Source organism: Rhea pennata, chromosome 29 (genome assembly GCF_028389875.1).
Source record: "Rhea pennata isolate bPtePen1 chromosome 29, bPtePen1.pri, whole genome shotgun sequence".
NCBI lineage: Eukaryota > Metazoa > Chordata > Aves > Rheiformes > Rheidae > Rhea > Rhea pennata.
Window position 1 is genome coordinate 5360949 of NC_084691.1, and position 16851 is coordinate 5377799.

The following is a 16851-nucleotide window of genomic DNA, read 5'->3' on the forward strand; positions in this document are numbered from 1 at the left end:
ATGGCCGGTGCTAGGGCCATGCAGAAGGGGCTTGGGGGTGGGGGGAGGCACTCGCCGCATGTGCAGCATGATGAGGGCTTTAGTCTCTCGGGACTCGGCCACCGGGCAGCCACGAGTGTTCCCAGGCCACTGCTGCTGCAGAGTCCAGCTGGTACTGTGGTGCTTGAGCCAGGCTCCTGGCAGAGTGAAGTGGCCAGATCTGAGAGCCCCCGGTAAGTGTATCTGGACGAGGTAATGAAGCTGCAGTAGCAGGGCGCTGTCCTAATTGAGGAGTGCTGTGTCATGAACTCTGCTCAGTAGGAAATGGGCTCTGCTCAGCTGTTTGTGGTTCATCAGTGGCTGCCACCCCTCTTCCAAAGGCTACAGACAGTGCCCTGGAGTACCAAGCCTGTGAGCCTTGCTTTGCTGAAATTTATGTTTTCGGCTCTTACCTGAGTATTGCAATGGTTATTATGTTCTTATGGGTGGTTCTTGAAGTAATGAAGGCATGCGTTTTCTTAAGCATTGCAAAGTACATTTGGTCTCAGGAGATAAAAATGATTTGGGGAATAACGATGCTGAATTTCTGTGGTGCGAGAAGTGATGTTGTTTAACTATGCAGGGAATGGAGTGCTGCCTGTGAGAAGGGAGGAGCAGCTGAATTTTGGGAGGGGAGTCTGCTGGAGGAAAGCACAGGTCTGCAACAGAGAAGGGAGGCAGGAAGCAAAGTGTTGGTTATTTGCAACAGTAAACTATTCTTTTCCTTTGGGTCATTGAATCATAGAATCAGTAAGGTTGGAAGGGACCTCTGGAGATCATCTAGTCCAACCTCCCCACTCAGCAGGGTCAGTCACCTAGAGCACATTAGACAAGGTTGCATCCAGGTGGGCCTTCAATATCTCCTGAGAAGGAGAATCCACAACCTCTCTGGGCAACCTGTTCCAGTGCTCCATCCACTCTCACAGTGAAGAAATTCCCCCTCACATTCAGATGGAATTTCCTGTGGTTCAATTTCTGCCCACTGCCTCTTGTCCTGTCACATGGGACAACTGAAAAGAGTTTCACCCCCATCTCCTTGACACCCTCCCTTCAGATACTTATACACATTGATAAGATCCCTTCTCAGTCTTCTCTTCCCCAGGCTAAAGAGGCCCAGCTCTCACAGTCATTCCTCATAGTGCAGATGCTCCAGCCCTCTGATCATCCTCGTAGCCCTATGCTGGACTCTCTCCAGTAGCTCCATGTCTCTCTTGTCCTGGGAAGCTCAGAACTGGCCACAGTCCTCAAGATGAAGCCTCCCCAGGGCTGAGAAGAGGAGCAGGATCACCTCCCTCCACCTGCTGGCAACACTCTTCCTAATTCACCCCAGGGGCCCATTGACTTTCTTGGCCACAAGGGCACATTGCTAGCTCATGGTCAATTTGTCATCCACCAGCACTCCCAGGTCCTTCTCTGCAGAGCTGCTCTCCAGAAGGTCAGCCCCCAGCTTGTACTGATGCCTAGGGTTAGTTTTCCCTAGGTGCAGGGCTCTGCACTTGCCCTTGTTGAACCTCATGAGGTTCCTCTCCGCCCAGCCCTCCAGCATGGCCAGCTCTCTCTGAATGTCAGCACAGCCCTCTGGTGTCTCAGCCACTCCTCCCAGCTTGGTATCATCAGCAAACTTGCTGAGGCGGCACTCCATCCCCTCATCTAGGTCATTGATGAAAAAATTGAACAGGATGGGACCCAGTACTGAGCCCTGGGGGACGCCATTAGCCACAGGCCTCCAAGTAGACTCCACACCACTGATGACGACCCTCTGAGTTCTGCCTTTCAGCCAGTTCTCAATCCACCTCACTGTCCACTGTCCTTGGAAAGGGGATAAGGGAATCCTGGCCAGCTGCCATAGGCTTGTGGGTTTCAGAGGAGGCAACAAAATATAGGATTCTCTGAACTGAGACTGTATTCATAATAAGAAAGTAGCATAGGAAAAACAAAACTGAGAAAAAAGAAAAGCTGAGTTTGTGAGTGACTTGGTGTCCAGGCACTCAGGAAGAGCAGTATGGAATATAAGGAGTTGGAGACTGTATTCAGTTCTTACGTGGATCTATTATTAACAGTTTCTTTGTCATGGCTTTGACCCTAGCATCAAATCCTATGTTTGGTCTTTATGTAACCTTGTTTCCTTGCATCACTCTGCCTGTCTGCAGTAATAGGATGCATTCAGATCCTGAGATGGAGGCTGTCTTGTCCTTTTCCTGCTGCTTATATTGGTGCAGGATGTCTATACTGTGATCTTGAGTCTCTCAGGCTGGCCATGCTGACATCTACCATCTCAGCTCTGCTGGACTATTCCCTAGTTAGGGGTATTCTCTATCCTTCTTTCCTAGTTGTCGGGGTTCATGTCGTGTGTATTGTGATCTTCTAGGCTGAGGTCTTTCGCGACCTAGATTGGCCTCAGTAGATAAAGAGGCTTGAATGCTTGGATCTTTGCTAAAGCACTGCCCAGAACTCTAGGGAGAACAAAAAAATGTACCTTCAGTGGCCTCTCTGAGCTTCACTGCCAGCCTGCAAATGGAATTTGAAGCAAAGACAATGGGGGAACTACAGTGAAACAAAATGTCACAACCAGCCCTTCAGAGGGCCAAAGAAGGCCTGTGCTGCCCATTGCCTCCCTGCCTACCTGTGTGAGCAGCTAGGCCAACGGCCACTCCCTGGCTACTACCCGTGACCCATGCCTACTGTCACGTGATCCCACAGCAGGACAGCGGCCGCGAGGAGCACACCTGCTGGGAGCAGCCCTCCGAGGCGCGAGCGGCAGCCGGGTGCATGAGCAGAGCCACCGTCCCTGCTTACAGGTGCGCTCTGCTGGTGACGCCGCAGCACTGCAGGCAGGCAGCGGGCACTGGGCCGTGCTTACCACTGTCATCTGCTAAGAGCACGTGGCGCCACTTCAGCCAACCACGGGACCGCATTGCACAGTGTATCCATCGCAAGCTCTCCCTTGACTGCCTTCTGGTACTGCAGACTGTCAGTGCACACAATCGCAGGGCGACGTGCGGGGCCCAATGCTACCATCTATTGACTACGATAGTACTGCAGCCCGTCACCTGACGCACGCGTGACGCAGCCCCTAGAGTGCACTGCTGCCCCCTCCCGATAAAAAGCAGGACCTGCAGGCAGCAGGCCCGCGCACGCGCAGTGCAGCTGACTGAGCTCACTGCTGCCATCTCTTGGCGACATTTTGAAACACAGCCACCCGGGTTACACATGCGCATTGCATCCCGCGGTGCTCATTGCTCCGTCTCTTAATTCCATTCCAGTACTGCAGCCAGCATGCTCATACATGCCTAGTGCAGCTTACGATGCTCGCTGATGTCTGCTATTGTTTATATCCCAGTACTGCAGCCAGTTTACGCATACTCAGTGCTTATTATGCACTCCACTGCACCGAGGGGCGGCCGGGTGCAGTACAGGCGTGCGGTCACCCGGCGGCGGCAGAAAGCGCGGCCAGGTGCAGTGCCGGTTTGCACTCAGCTGGGGGCGGCAGATCCTTGTGTTTACCCTTTGACGCCCTCAGCACTTCTCAATTAACATTTTAGCTTGTCCTCAAGCCTTCTGTGTACCTTTCGGTGTGCCCTTGGGCCTTTTGTTTGTTTGGCAGTATGCCAAAGTTCTGTTCAGCTTTCTCCTCTGTTTCAGAAATTTCTGGGTGCTTTTTGGTGTGCTCCAGGGTCATTTGTTGCCCTTTTGATGTCTCCCAGGGCCCTGCATTTGCCTTTTGGTGTCCCTTAAGTCACTTTCTTTTCTCTATCAGCCTCTGGTGGTTTTCTTTTTTTCCCTTTCTTGCACTCTGAGCTCTTCATTTGTTCTCTTGTCCCCTTGATGCTACTTTGTTTTCCTTTTCATTCACCCCTGGGCTGTCCCATCAGTTTTCAGTGAGCTTTCTTGGCAGTCCCAGTTGTCCCTAATGGGGCTGATGGAGATTCTCCCCCTCCCTGATCCTTATGGCTGCAGCTGTGGACCCTGGGGTGGGAGCACTGTCTACAAAGAACTGTGCCTCCCGGCACCTCGAGAGGTGCAAGATGATCTCCCAGAAGCCCAGTATGGGAATGTTGTCCCAGAATTGGGTTCTGCTACCCAATGTGCAAGCAACCAATAGACACACAGGGTTGAGATTTATTTCATTTCTGTGCAGAGATGAGTGCTAAGCGGTACATTCACAAAGCTAGCGCACCTCCTCCTTTTCTCGTTCTTTATTTATAAATACACTTTTGGGGGAGTACTTTATACAAATTTTCTACTGGTTACAATTTTATCACATCATGTGCTCACTCCATACTTGCACTTTAACATTCCTGTTAATTAGCATAAGAAGGGGAGAGAAAGGCGGTAACATTATCATGTCATTATTATCTCATTATTGATTTAGAGGAGTGTAATATGTTAATAAGCCTTAATGAACTTGTAGGTTACTCTGGGTTATTCTGCTGTTTTTGGTTTTGCTGACTCCTCACATTCTTCAAAGTGTTGTGGTTTCTTTGAGGTTATTCGGCTGGAACTGATTGTTCGCATTATTGTTTTACAATAGCCTCTCTCCCTTAAGTCTTGTTAATCATTTGCAGGGTTTCCAGAGCAGCGTTCTAAACAGAAGACTACAACTCCCGGCATGCGCGGCAGACTAAAATGGCCTCCCGGAAGCCCAGTGCCGGAAGCCTGCTGCTCCCGGCATGCCGCGCAAAACAACATGGCCACCCGGAAGCCTACTGCTCCCGGCGTGCCGCGCAAAGCAACATGGCCTCCCGGAAGCCCAGTGTCGGAAGAATACTACTCCCGGCAAGGCGGGGAGCGGCGGTGCTCGGTGAGGTTTGACCCTGCGGCGATTCCGTTCTGTTCCGCGCCCCCCCCACCAACACCCGTATCGCCCCGGGACCCGGAAACCGCTGCACAGCCGGGACCGCGGCCCCGCGAGCGCCAGCAGTGGCCCGAGGCTCCCCACTACCGTCCCCGGGGCAGCTCCGACACTGCCCCTGCCACGCAGGACCCTCTCCAGGGCTTCCCCCAGGATCCCTCCTGCGCCTCCCCGACATGGTCCTGATCCGCCCCCGGACTGCCCCACGCTAATCCGATCACCCACTAAACCCCACCACAGCCCTGGTGCAACCCCTTCCTCACCCTCGCACTCAGCCCCAGTGCAGCCACTTCATTTTCACCTCTCCAGCCCCAGCACACTGCCTTCCTCCCCCCTCCTCCCCCAATGGCCCTGGTGCACTGATCTTCCCCACTATGTCCTCGGCCCCTGCTGTCCCAATACAAGGCCACCCCCGGCCCCAGTGCAGTTTTCCCTAGCCTGATGCACTTTGGTTGTGCAGTGTTGCCCAGGACACTCCCATTCGCCAAGACCCCCAGCACGTGCAGGACCAGCAGCCCGGATCCCCCCCAGCCCCATTCACCACTGAGGTGCATCTGCTGTTCTGGTTCCAGCAGGCAGTGCTTGGCAGCAGCTCCGTTGTGCTGGACTGACCCCAGCATGAGTTTTTCCGAAATGCAGACCCTGGTCTCAGTGCATGCCCACTTGCTGCCCTCACAATCAACCCAAAAGTTCCCACCTGACACTTGTCCCAGCCCTAGGGCCCACAGCCCCAGAGCTGTCTTCTCTCTCTCTAATCTCCTCAGAAGCCCTACAGCTATCTTCCTCGTTCTCCAGAATCATTTTTCTGACCCTCTAGACCCCTTAGCCCCTCTCTAGTTTGGTCTAGATGACTGTTCTTTCTGCACCAGAGCTGTCTTCTGGCCCTCACGCTCCCCTAGGACCCATCTAGTCCACTCAGAAGCCCTCCCAAGGCTTTTATTGTGCCCTGGAGCTCTCTTTTGGTCATCCACATCCCATAGGACCTCCTTCTGCCCCTCAGAGCACTTGCTGACTTCTGTCTTTTTACCCACTTTTTATTTTTTGGCTACCTAGTCCCCTTAGGAGCCCTCTGGTCTGCTCAGAACATGACCTGGGTGCTTGTTGTGCCCCTAGAGTTATCTTCTAGACCCCAGGCCTCTTAGAAACCAGTCTCCTCAGAATCCCCCCCCCCCCAGTATCTTGTTCCCCAGAGTCTTTTTCTTGGCCAGGCAGGCCTCTTAGCACTGCTCTAGTACACTCTGGGGGGCTCTTTCTGCATTCCTTGTGCCCTAGAGCTCTATCTTGGCCCTCTAGGCCCCTTAGTACCCTTGTAGTCCCCTCAGAATCCCTCTAGAGCTGCTTTTCCTTTCCACCTGCAGACCTCTGTTGGTCCTCTAGTTAGCACCCTTCTAGTGCCCTCAGAACCCTTCCAAAGACCTTTGTCATGCCCCAAGGATGTCTTCTGGCACTGAAGTCCACTTAGAGCTCATCCTATCTGCTCAGAGGCCCTCCTGAGACCTTTGTTATTCTCTGAAGGCTTCTTTTTGGCTGTCCACATCCCATAGGGTCCTTTGAATCCTGTCTTGTTACCCACTTTTTATTTTTTGGCCACCAGCTCCCCTTAGGAGCTCTCTGGTCTGCTCAGAACACCTCCTGTGTGCTTGTTGTGCTCCAGAACTGTCCTGTGCTGCCCCTCCCCACCCCATTAGGAATCATCTAGTCTCCTCTGAACCTCCCCAGATTTTTTGCTTGTTTCCCAGAGTTAATTTTTTGGCCATGTCGATCCCTTTGCAACCCTCTAGTGTGCTCTCAACTATTCTTTTAGGTGTTGCTGTGCCCCAGAGCTCTCTTACGGCCCTCTAAACCGCTTAATACCCCTGCACATGCCTCAGAAACCCTCTGAAGCTGCTCTGGAGCCCTCTGTTGGTGCACCAGCCCTTTTAGCAGCCCTCTGCTCTGCTTTGGCCTCCTGTTTTAACTCCCCGACCTCTGTTGGCCCTCTAGACCCCCCCCCACACACACACATTTAGCACTCCTCTAGTGCACCATGGATGACACTTTTGGCCTTCCTTGTTCCCCAGAGCTGTCTTCTGCCCCCCCAGCCCCCTTAGGAACCCTCTAGTCTCCTCAGAAGCCCTCCAGCTGTCTTCCTTGTTCCCAAGAGTCATTTTTCTCAGTCTCTAGACTCCTAAACACCTATCTAGTGCTAAGAGTGCTCTAGCTCTCTTAAATAGTGGATGACTCTTTAAGCCTACTTTGTGCCCTATCTTGGTCCTCTAGACCCATTAGGACCTGCCTGTCTGCTCAGAAACCCTCCCAAGGCCTTTGTGCCTTGGCACCCTTTTTTGGCCATCAGCATCTCATAGGATCCCCTCCTGTCCCCTTAGAGCATCTCCTGACTTCTGTCTTGTTAACCAGCTTTTATTTCTTGGCCACCTAGTGCCGTTAGCGGCCCTCTGGTCTACTCTGAACACCTCCTGGGTGCTTGTTGTGCCCCAGAGATGTCCTGTGACACCCTCTAGCCTTGTTACAAATCATCTAGTCTCCTCAGAATCCCCCCAGATTTCTTGCTTGTTTCCTAGAGATTTTTGTGCCATGTAGACATCTTTGAACCCCTCTAGTGCACTCTTGACTACTCTTTTAGGCTTCTTTGTGCCTCTGAATTGTCTTCAGGTCTTCCAGTCCAATTAGGACACCTGTAGTGACCTCAGAATCCCTCCAGAGCTGCCCTTCCTTCCCTGCAGCCCTCTCTTGGTGCTCCAGCCCCTTTAGCAGCCTGCTGATCTACTTTGACCTGCTCCTTTGGCTTTTTATTTTCCATCTACTGACCTCTGTTGGCCTTCTAGACCCCTAAGCACCCCTCCTGTGCACTCTAGACTACTCTTGTAGCCTTCCTCGTGCCCCACAGCTGTCTTCTAGCTCTCCAGCCTCTTTAGCGCCCCTTGACTCCCTTCAGAGCCCCTCTGCAGGCCTTTTTTGTGCCCCAGGCGACTCCTTTGCTCCTGCAGCCCTCTGCGTCACCCTCTGCTCCAGACCCCTCCTTTGGCCTCTATGCTGCCCCAGTGTCTTCTCTTGATCCTCTGGAGACCCTTGGGCCTCTCTTGTGCCCTCTGGACACTACTTTTGGCCAGCATGGGGCCCAAGAGCAGTCTTCTGCCTTTCCAGAGCTCTTCAGACCACCTAGTCTTCTCAGAAGCCCTCCAGATTCTTTCCTTGTTCCCCAGAGTTTCTTTTCTGGCCCTCTGGATGCCTTAGGATCTCTAGTGCACTCTAGACTGCTCTTTCAGCCTTTATTTTGCCCCAAAGCTCCCTTCTGGCCCTCTACACCCATTAGCCCCCCTGTAGTCCCCTTAGAATCCCCCTGGAGCCCTTCTTCCTGCCGTGGAGCCCTCTGTTGGCACTCCAGCCCCTTTAGCAGCCTGCTGCTCTGCTTTGGCCTGCTCCTTTGGCCTTTTATTTTCCATCTGCTGACCTCTGTTGGCCTTCTAGACCCCTAAGCACCCCTCTTGTGCACTCTGGATTACTCTTTTCAGCTTTCCTCATGCCCCACAGCTGTCTTTTGGCCCCCCAGCCCCTTTAGGGACTCTCTAGTCTCTTCAAAACCCTTCCAACCATCTTCCTTGTTCCCCATAGTCATTCTTTTGGCCATGTAGCCAAACACTCTTAGCTTTGGCCACTTAGCTCTTCTCTAGTTTCCTTTGGATGACTTCGCCTGCATTCGCCTAGCCCTCTAGAGTCCCCTTTTGAAAGCATCTAATTTTTTCTTTGTTTACTAGATTCATTTATTTAGCCATGTAGGCCCCCTTTGAAGTGTTCTAGTATACTTTAGACTAATTTTTTCTCTTTCTCGTTTAGCAGAGCTGTTGTCTGGCCCTTCACCCACCTTAGTATCTTTTAGTCGCATCAGAATCCCTCCAGAGTGCTCCTCCTGCCCTGGAGACTTCTCTTGGCATTCCAGCCCCTTTACCAGTCCACTGCTTTGCTTTGGCCTTCTCTTTTAGCCTTTTGTTTTCCACCCACAGAGCTCTGTTGGCCATGCAGACCCCTTAGCACCATGCTACTCCCCTGGAAACCTTTCCAAAGGCCTTTTTCATGCTGCAGAGCTGTATTCTGGCCCTCAAAGTTCCCTAAGACCTCTCTACTTGCTCAGATGGCCTCCTGAGGCCTTCAGCCCTAGTCATCCAATAGAACCTTCCCTCTCCCCTTAGAGCACCTCCAGAGGTGTCTCTTAGCCTGTAGTTAATTTTTGGCCAGCTAGTCCCCTTTGGAGCTATCTGGTCTGCTCTGAACATTTCCTAGGGTGCTTATTATACCCCAGAGCTGCTCTCTGGTCCTCCAGCTGCCTTAGGAACCATCTAGTCTCCTCAGTAATCCTCCAGCTATCTTCCTTGTGCCGCTGAATAATTTTTTTTTAGCCATGCAGTCCCTTAGGACCCCTTCTAGTGCATTCTAGACTCTTTCGGCTTTCCTTCCTCCCTAGAGGGGTCTTTTGTCTCTCTAACTTCTTTAGGACTTCTGCAGTGTTCTCTAAACTGTTCCTGAAGTTTCTCTTATGCCCTAGAGCAATCTTTTTATCATTCAGCTGTCTGAGCCTCCTTTTTTTTCATTTGAACCCTTTAGGAGGCCTTGGTTGGTCTCTTCTGCCTTCTTTCAGTTGTTCTCTAATACCTGTAAGAGATGTTTAATGTACTCTGGATTCCTCTTCAGAGCTTTACTGTACTGTGTGCCTGCCTGTTGGCCCTGCAGAGCCCTTAGGAACACTTTTATTTTAGTCTGCACTATTATTTTAGCCTTCCTCTGGTGCTGAAGCTCTACTTTGGCCCTTCAGCCCTTGTAGGAGTACTCTAGTTCCTTCAGAACTGCTTCTTGAACCCTTTGTTGTGCCAAGAGGGCCGCCCTGTGCGAAGTTTCTGCTGTGCAGCAGAGGTGGGGTCTGCCTCGGAGCCGTGTCGAGCAAAAATCAGTTAGGGTTAGGATTGAGAGAACAAGAAAGCCAGCGCGCGCCGTTGTTACGAATGTGGATAGAGGGTGCCCAAAGAAGGTGTTGGCAGCCAAGAGAACTGAGCTGTGAGGAGTTTCCTGCGTGTGCCCCAGGTGGGTTTCTATTTCGCAGGCTGACCTGCGAAAGCTCTTTGGGATAGGGTTAGGATGAAGAGAAGGAGAGAAGCTGGAGGCACTGTTGGCACTGGGGTGGCTAGAGGCTGTCCAGAGAAGGCGTTTGGTGCCAAGAGGGCTGCCCTGTGCGAAGTTTCTGCTGTGCAGCAGGGGTGGGGTATGCCTCCAAGCCATGTCGTGCAAAAATTGGCTAGGGTTAGGGTTAGGGTTAGGGTTAGGGTCAGGATTGGGGTTGGGGTTAGGGGTTGGGGTTAGGGTTAGGGTTAGAGGGTTAGGGTTAGGGTTAGAGCCATTTAGGGTTAGGTTAGGGTTAGGGTTAGGTTAGGGTTAGAGGGTTGGGGTTGGGGTTAGGGTTAGGGTTTAGGGTTAGGGTTAGAGCCATTTTAGGGTTAGGGTTAGAGGGTTAGGGTTAGAGGGTTAGGGTTGGGTCAGGGTCAGGGTCAGGGTTAGGATTGAGAGAACAAGAAAGGCAGCACGCGCCATTGTTATGAATGTGGATAGAGGGTGCCCAAAGAAGGTGTTGGCAGCCAAGAGAGCTGAGCTGTAAAAGGGGACATCTTGAAGAGAAGTGGCTACAGGTAGCGAACCAGCTATTTGGTCATCACCTATGAGGCAAGCACCTGAGCGTAAGAGGAATCTGGGAGGTGAATCGAAAAGGTGATAGGTCGGAAACAGAAACACGCACATCAAGTGCTGTCCTTCTTCCGTGTAGTTAAAGACCAAGGGAATTGTTGGTTAAGCGGGTGTGTGCGAAGGTTTGAGAAAGGGTACGGGACAGTAACGATAGTCCTGAAGCAGGATAAAAACAAGGCTTCATGGAAGATGGCGTAGGTAGGCATTAGGTGATGCGCCTGCCTGTCTAATAACCTAGCCCTAATTGCTGTACGGAATGTTTCCAAACAGTTTAGCCTGTAACGTATGATGTAAAGTGCTGTATTGAGAGCTTTCCTTTAAGAAAGGAGGGGAGAGGAGAAGAAAAAAAAAGTATAAAAAGGGGGAAGAACACGGGAAAGAGAAAAAAAGAACATGCGTAAATGCTTTCGGTGCCTTTCATTGAGAGTAAAATGCCAGCTTCTCTCTTTGTTACAGAGCTAGAACCAACGATAGCAAATGCTGACGGAGAGGAAAGCCGGACAGGCGGTCTTTTTGTGATTAATACCTAAGGGACGAAGTGAATGAAACGAGGAAGCAAAAATGCAGTAGACCCCTGATATCCCCAGCAACTGCTGCAGAAGGAGGTGTTCTGCCACGGGCAAGTAAGGCGACTGTTGGTAACGACTGTTATTTCGGCCTCCCAGAGGCAGTACTGAAGGCTAAGCAACCCTTTCCTGCCCTGTGGATATCGTTAACTGCATCCACCTTAGTTTGCTTTGGCTGTTTGTGTTTTGTCTTGTTATCCTACGTGTGCAGATAGAAAGGGAAGGATACAATACTTACACTTTCAGACGAATTGCCACGGCTGAAGTTGAAGAGTCCAGAAAAACGTAAGCAAGCTGAGGTGCGAAAACCACGTGGAACCAGCCAAGAGCCGTTTCCGTCTCCCGCAAACGAAAGCCCGTCCTTCCTGACTAGGAAGGCTCACTGTTAGTAGCCATCGAAATAATAGATCACAGACGTATAACGAAGGTCTGTCCGCCTTACAGCAAGTACGCTACGTACGTGTGTTTCTGTGCGTGTGACTTCACATGTTTATGAAAGATCCTAGTTTAAAAGCTATGAGACTGCAAATTATTATCTTAGGGGAATGATACTGAAGTGGCCAAAGTTTCTGAAGAAGGAGAGGGAGAAAGAGAGAGAGGGAGAAAGTGCACGAACTGTAAAATTAAGAGATGGTTTTCAGAGGGATAAATTAGTGCAACCCCCCGGCTAGTTACCTGGCGGTGGTATTTGGGGAAAGAGGAAGGCAGTGGATAGAGGAAACGTTAAATTGAGTAACATCTCCTGCCCTCAAATTCCCACGACAAGGCAAGCCTTTCTCAGCAATGCTTTCCACATCTGCTGACTCTGTGGGAGCAGCACCGTTAGAAAACAGCGGTAAGCGAAAGCAGGCGCCAGCAGCAAGATCCTCGCATCCCCTTTGAGGCCGGAACACAAACTCTCTGGGTGTGAGAAAGGCCATTTAGCAGCAATCTGGGCTGTAACGGTCTTTGAGACTTCTAACTTTGATAGGACAGAGGCAATCCAACACGCTCAGGTTCCTCTGTAGAAGTAACGCCTGGCATACGACTGGACAGCAGGGGATCATCTCTCCAAGTGGCTCAGCGGGCGCTCATCTTACCGAGCCGGGGAGGGGGAGGGGGGCTTACTGTGCAAGTGTTGCAAGCAATGAGTCTTCCTGCTTGTGTCTGAATTGACTGAGGGGCAGAGCACGGTTGTGCCAAAACCAGGATGCAGAAGGTTTCTGATAGATTAATCTCTAGCGGCTACTTAGTCTAACTTCCCTTTCACAGCAAACCCGAGCGTCCTCACACCTTCCAAAACAGGAGTGGAGGAAGTGGTATTTGTAGCCTGCGTATTCCCCGTTTACCTTGCTTTGTGTGTGTGTGTTAGAGCTGTTTTTGTGCTCGTAAACAGCTTTGGAGTCTCACGATTTTCTGCAGAGCTTTGTTTTTTTGATTTTTTTTTTGCGGTTTGCGGGGGGGGTGGTTTATGCTTGGCGTTTTGTTTGGGGGGGGTGGGGTTTTTTGTTTTGCTTTGCTCTGTACTTTTGTAAGGTGATGGATTTTACTATGCCTCCATCAACATGTGCTGCAACATGTGCTGGCTGACAAAGTTATAATGTCCCAAGGGAGACTCTTAGGCATGACGGAGGAGTTCAGATAGACAGCCTGCTAGAAAAACATCCCCCAAGAGGGGTTGCCAGCTCCCTCTTGAGCTCTAGCTGCTGATGCATCTGGATTGTCCTGTCGGACACAAAGACGTTTTCTTTGGTTGCAGACATTTCAGCTTGTCTTTACACCTTATAGTGGTGGTATTTATAAACTGCGTTAATCCTAGGTGTTCATAACGTTGGGGAACAACTGCACACTGCCATGAAGAATTACAGGTCCCACCCTCAGACCTCTGCAAGTTATCACATTTCAGGAGCAGCCAGGAGGATCCAAATGCCAGCGGAAAGGTTTGCCTACCAGTCCCGACAAGAAGCCTTCAGTCATAGGAAGGTTGGCCGTGTCCTTACTTGTGAGTAATAAGCCACAATTCACTGACGGGCAAAGGAAGCAGGGAATAACGATGGGTGGCCCAATCACTGTGGCCCTGCTGTTGCTGGCAGGGCCAGCAGGTCTGCGTGAAGCCTCAGCTGCCTGCTTGGAGCTGTATTTTGCTCTGTTTACCTGGAAGAAGCGGTGAGACCTTAAAATAAGAATTTTTGTGGCGAGACGAGTAAGCCGGAACCCCACCTGCATTTTGCCTTCCTTTGCTGCTTCATGTCATAACAGCAACTTGGGATCCCAGGATGAAAACTGTTACAGTGCTGGGGGGGGGGAGCACTGCATCTGCCCAGGTTAGGGAAACATCGTTAAAGCTTTGGGAGAGAAAAAGCTCTAAAACGAGAATCTCCCGGGTGGTTTGATTCACGTTGAGGGTCAGTGTCAGAGCCTAGTACTCTCTGACAGGGTTCTTCTAGATATTCCACACATACGGAGAGCATAATGTTTAATACAGTGGTTTAATTTAAAGGTATGTGATGTTACATGAGATTTTTGATTTAGAGGAGTGATACAGTAATATACTGAAATCACAGTACAAGTGTAATTGTTCTTACTGGTCTCTATAATACATTCACCCTCATGACATCCGCACTCTCTGGGAATACGTGGGTTGAAGCCAGCTCCAGCCCATCGCTCTCTCCAAAAATTCCTTTGTTGGTTGTTCAGGCTTTATACTCTGTGTTGGGCTGAGCCACATATGCACTTACACCATTCCTGAGCTTCAGGGGCATCTTGCCTGCGTCCATCTCCTCTGAGCTTTCTTTCCTTACAGGGGTTATTGGTCGCTTATAGTCAGTCGTAATTGTGGACTAGGGAGTAGCTCTAGGAGGGCCATGCGGTTGCCTGGCCTCTCGGTAGCTGTTCCGGCCTCTTTGCAGGCGCTAAGCGTAGTCTGGCCGTCGAAAGAGCGTTGTCGTCGCTGGGAGCTCTCCGCAGAGATCTGCGTCTGGCCGCCGAAGACGAGCGGAAGGCGAGCCCGGGCTTGCGACGTGGACGCAGCTAAGTCCTGGGGCTGCGTTGCGTGTGAGCAGGGCTGGGACGTGGCAGTGGTTTTGCCCTTGGCGGTTACGGGCGTCACTGGCCGTGGATGGTTGCCCGCGGAGCCGAGAGGAGCAAAACTATCAATGGTCTGTGGGGGAGACGAATTAGCGCTTGCGGCGTTTCAGGTGCGTTCAGTGGTCGCGCAGCCTGGCGCGATCCAGCGGCACGATTTGTGCATGTGCTTATGCTTTAGTGGCGGCTAAGCCCAAGCCTCTAAACAGCAACTGTAACAGGATTGTGGTGCACGTCTTCCTGTTCTGCTGCCCTTCTAAGGGGAAAGTTCCCCTTAGAAAGTGCCCTTCCCCCCCTTTCTAAGGGGAAAGTTCCTAAGCTGTGGGCAAAACTCTTTGGCCGCTTCTTACTGTTCTCATGCTCGTGGGTGCTGTGGCGTTCCTTGCTTAAAGCTAAGGGTTTGGACTTTTTCACTTGAGGTTTATGTAGTTTGTTGCTGAGGGTCTCTCATGCCGCAGTTGTGGTTTCTCACTTTATTTTGTGGGGCTCAGTCTTTATCAGGCACAGTTCACAGGTCCCTCATTTAGCGATCAGGGTGCAGGATTGAAAATGCAACCTCATCCCGAGACTTTACAGCCTCAGAAACCATTTGGGTGCCAAGATGTGCAGTTCGTCACTTCAGGTTCAGGGCTTAGGGCTTCCTGATGAGGGAAAAATCCGTAAATAATAAACTGTAAGCCCTGAAGCCCGAGCAGCGGTTTGCCGTTTGCCATCTTCCCCTGTGCTAGCGCTCCGCTCTGAGCGCCGAGCTGAGGCCTGGGCTTGATACGGTGCAGGCCCACCACGCAGACACTGGCGACGTGCGGCGGGCGAGCCGAGAGCCGTGCGAGCGTTCCGCGGGGCTCTGGTCTGGGGTAGAGCGGAAGCGCAGGCAGGCGAGTTCAGGCGTTGTCCTCTCCAATTCTCAGAGCTGAATCCTATCCCCGAAGGAAAAAGCAGAAGGGGCAGGCCGTCGGCTACGCAGACACCTGCCGCCTCGGGAGCTGCGGCGGAAGCTGACCCTTCCCCGACGGACGGACGGACGGACGGTCGGACAGACGAACGCTGGCGTGGCGATGACTCTTCAGGTGTCACGGGGTAAGGGGAAGCGTGCCGGCACCGAGCTCCGTGGCAGGCTCGCTCCCAGGTGGTGTTTCTGTGCAGTAAAACAATAAACAGCCGCTTTATTCTTTGCGGTCGTGTCTGTGGTTCCGGACGCCCCCCTGCCTGAAGATGACGTCCAGGGGAGAAGGTTTCATGTTGCGCGCCTGGGGCCGGTGCCCGAGCCCCTTGCGCTTTGGAGTGCCTGCGGTTCCCAGGGGACTCGGTGCTGTTCCCGGGGCTGTGGGGAGTTGCCCTTGCGTGGCCTGGACCCTCGGGGCTCTTGGGGGTGGTTCCCATCGTCGTGAGGGCAGGTGGGGCCCCCCCTCCAGGGCCGTGTGAGGGCACCGGCCTGCTCCCTGGCCTGTCTGGGGCCGGGGCCCGTGTGCCTGGAGCTGGGAGAGCTGTGGGGGGCCGCGGAGAGCCTGCAGGCGCCGGTGCCGTCACAGAATCACAGAATGGGTAAGGTTGGAAGGGACCTCTGGGGATCGCCTAGTCCAACCTCCCTGCTCAAGCAGGGTCACCTAGAGCACGTTAGACAGGATCGCACCCAGGCGGGTTTTGAGTATCTCCAGAGAAGGAGACTCCGTCACCTCTCTGGGCAACCCGTTCCAGTGCTCCGTCACTCTCACGGGAAAGAAATCCTTCCTCGTATTCAGGCGCAACTTCCTGTGGTTCGGCTTGTGCCCGTTGCCTCTAGTCCTTTCGCGTGGGACAACTGGAAAGAGTTTAGCCCCATCCCCTTGCCACCCTGCCTTCAGATACTGATAGATTTTGATAAGATCCCCCTTCAGTCTTCCCCAGGCTAAGAGCCTCTTGTCGAGGCTAAGTCAGCCGCGCTGAGCCCTGCGACGTGCCTTACGGCCCCTTTGGTGTGCCCCGAGGCCCTTTGTCTGTGTTTTGGTTTGCCCCGGAGCCCTGTGTTTGCCCTCTGATGCCCTCAGGAGCCTTCAGTTCACATTTTGGCTCGCCCCCACGGCCGCCGTGCGCCTCGGAGCCCTGTGCTCGCTCTGCAGCGCGCGACAAAGTTCTCTGTTTTGTCGCAGAGCTTTCTGGGTGTGCCCCAGGGCCCTCCTTTTGCCTTTTGGTGCTCCCAGAATCACCCTGTTTGCTCTGTCTTTGCATTGTAATATACATACACATATACATAAAATGTGTGTGTGTACACACACACACCATTTGTTGCACCTGCAGCTCTCAATTTGTTTCCTTGTGCCCTGAATGTCCCCTTTTGCTCCCTGTGCACTCCAGGGCTCCCTGTTGAGCTTTCAGGAAGCTGCTCTCAGAAGCCAGGGGGGCCTCTGCTGCCCTGGCAGTCCCAGCTGTCCCTGATGGCCTGCAGCTCTGGGCACTGTGGGTGGGACAAGTCCCAGGTGGGGCCTGTTTGGCTGATTGCAAGGGTAGGAAGTGGGTACATGCTGCGAGCTGGGTCTGCATTTGGAAGTTCATGTCAGTGTTGGTCCAGGACAATGGAGCTGCTGCCACACACTGCCTGCTGGGACTAGAATGTTAGCTGCACTGCAGAGGAGGTGAGCAGGGCTGACG

General features: G+C 52.4%; 1 long non-coding RNA gene across 4 annotated transcripts; it reads left to right on the forward strand.

The window, feature by feature from the left end:
* Positions 1–4715: 4715 nt before the first annotated feature.
* LOC134152284 (uncharacterized) lies at positions 4716–15394 on the forward strand. 4 transcript variants are annotated; one of them, XR_009960986.1, is made up of 5 exons: positions 4716–4819; positions 11054–11220; positions 11375–11619; positions 12962–13144; positions 14052–15394. It is a non-coding gene; the product is annotated as an uncharacterized LOC134152284 (long non-coding RNA). The 4 variants fall into 4 exon arrangements; XR_009960987.1 differs by having other exon boundaries at positions 11375–11610; XR_009960985.1 differs by having other exon boundaries at positions 11375–11590.
* The last annotated feature ends 1457 nt before the right edge of the window (positions 15395–16851 follow it).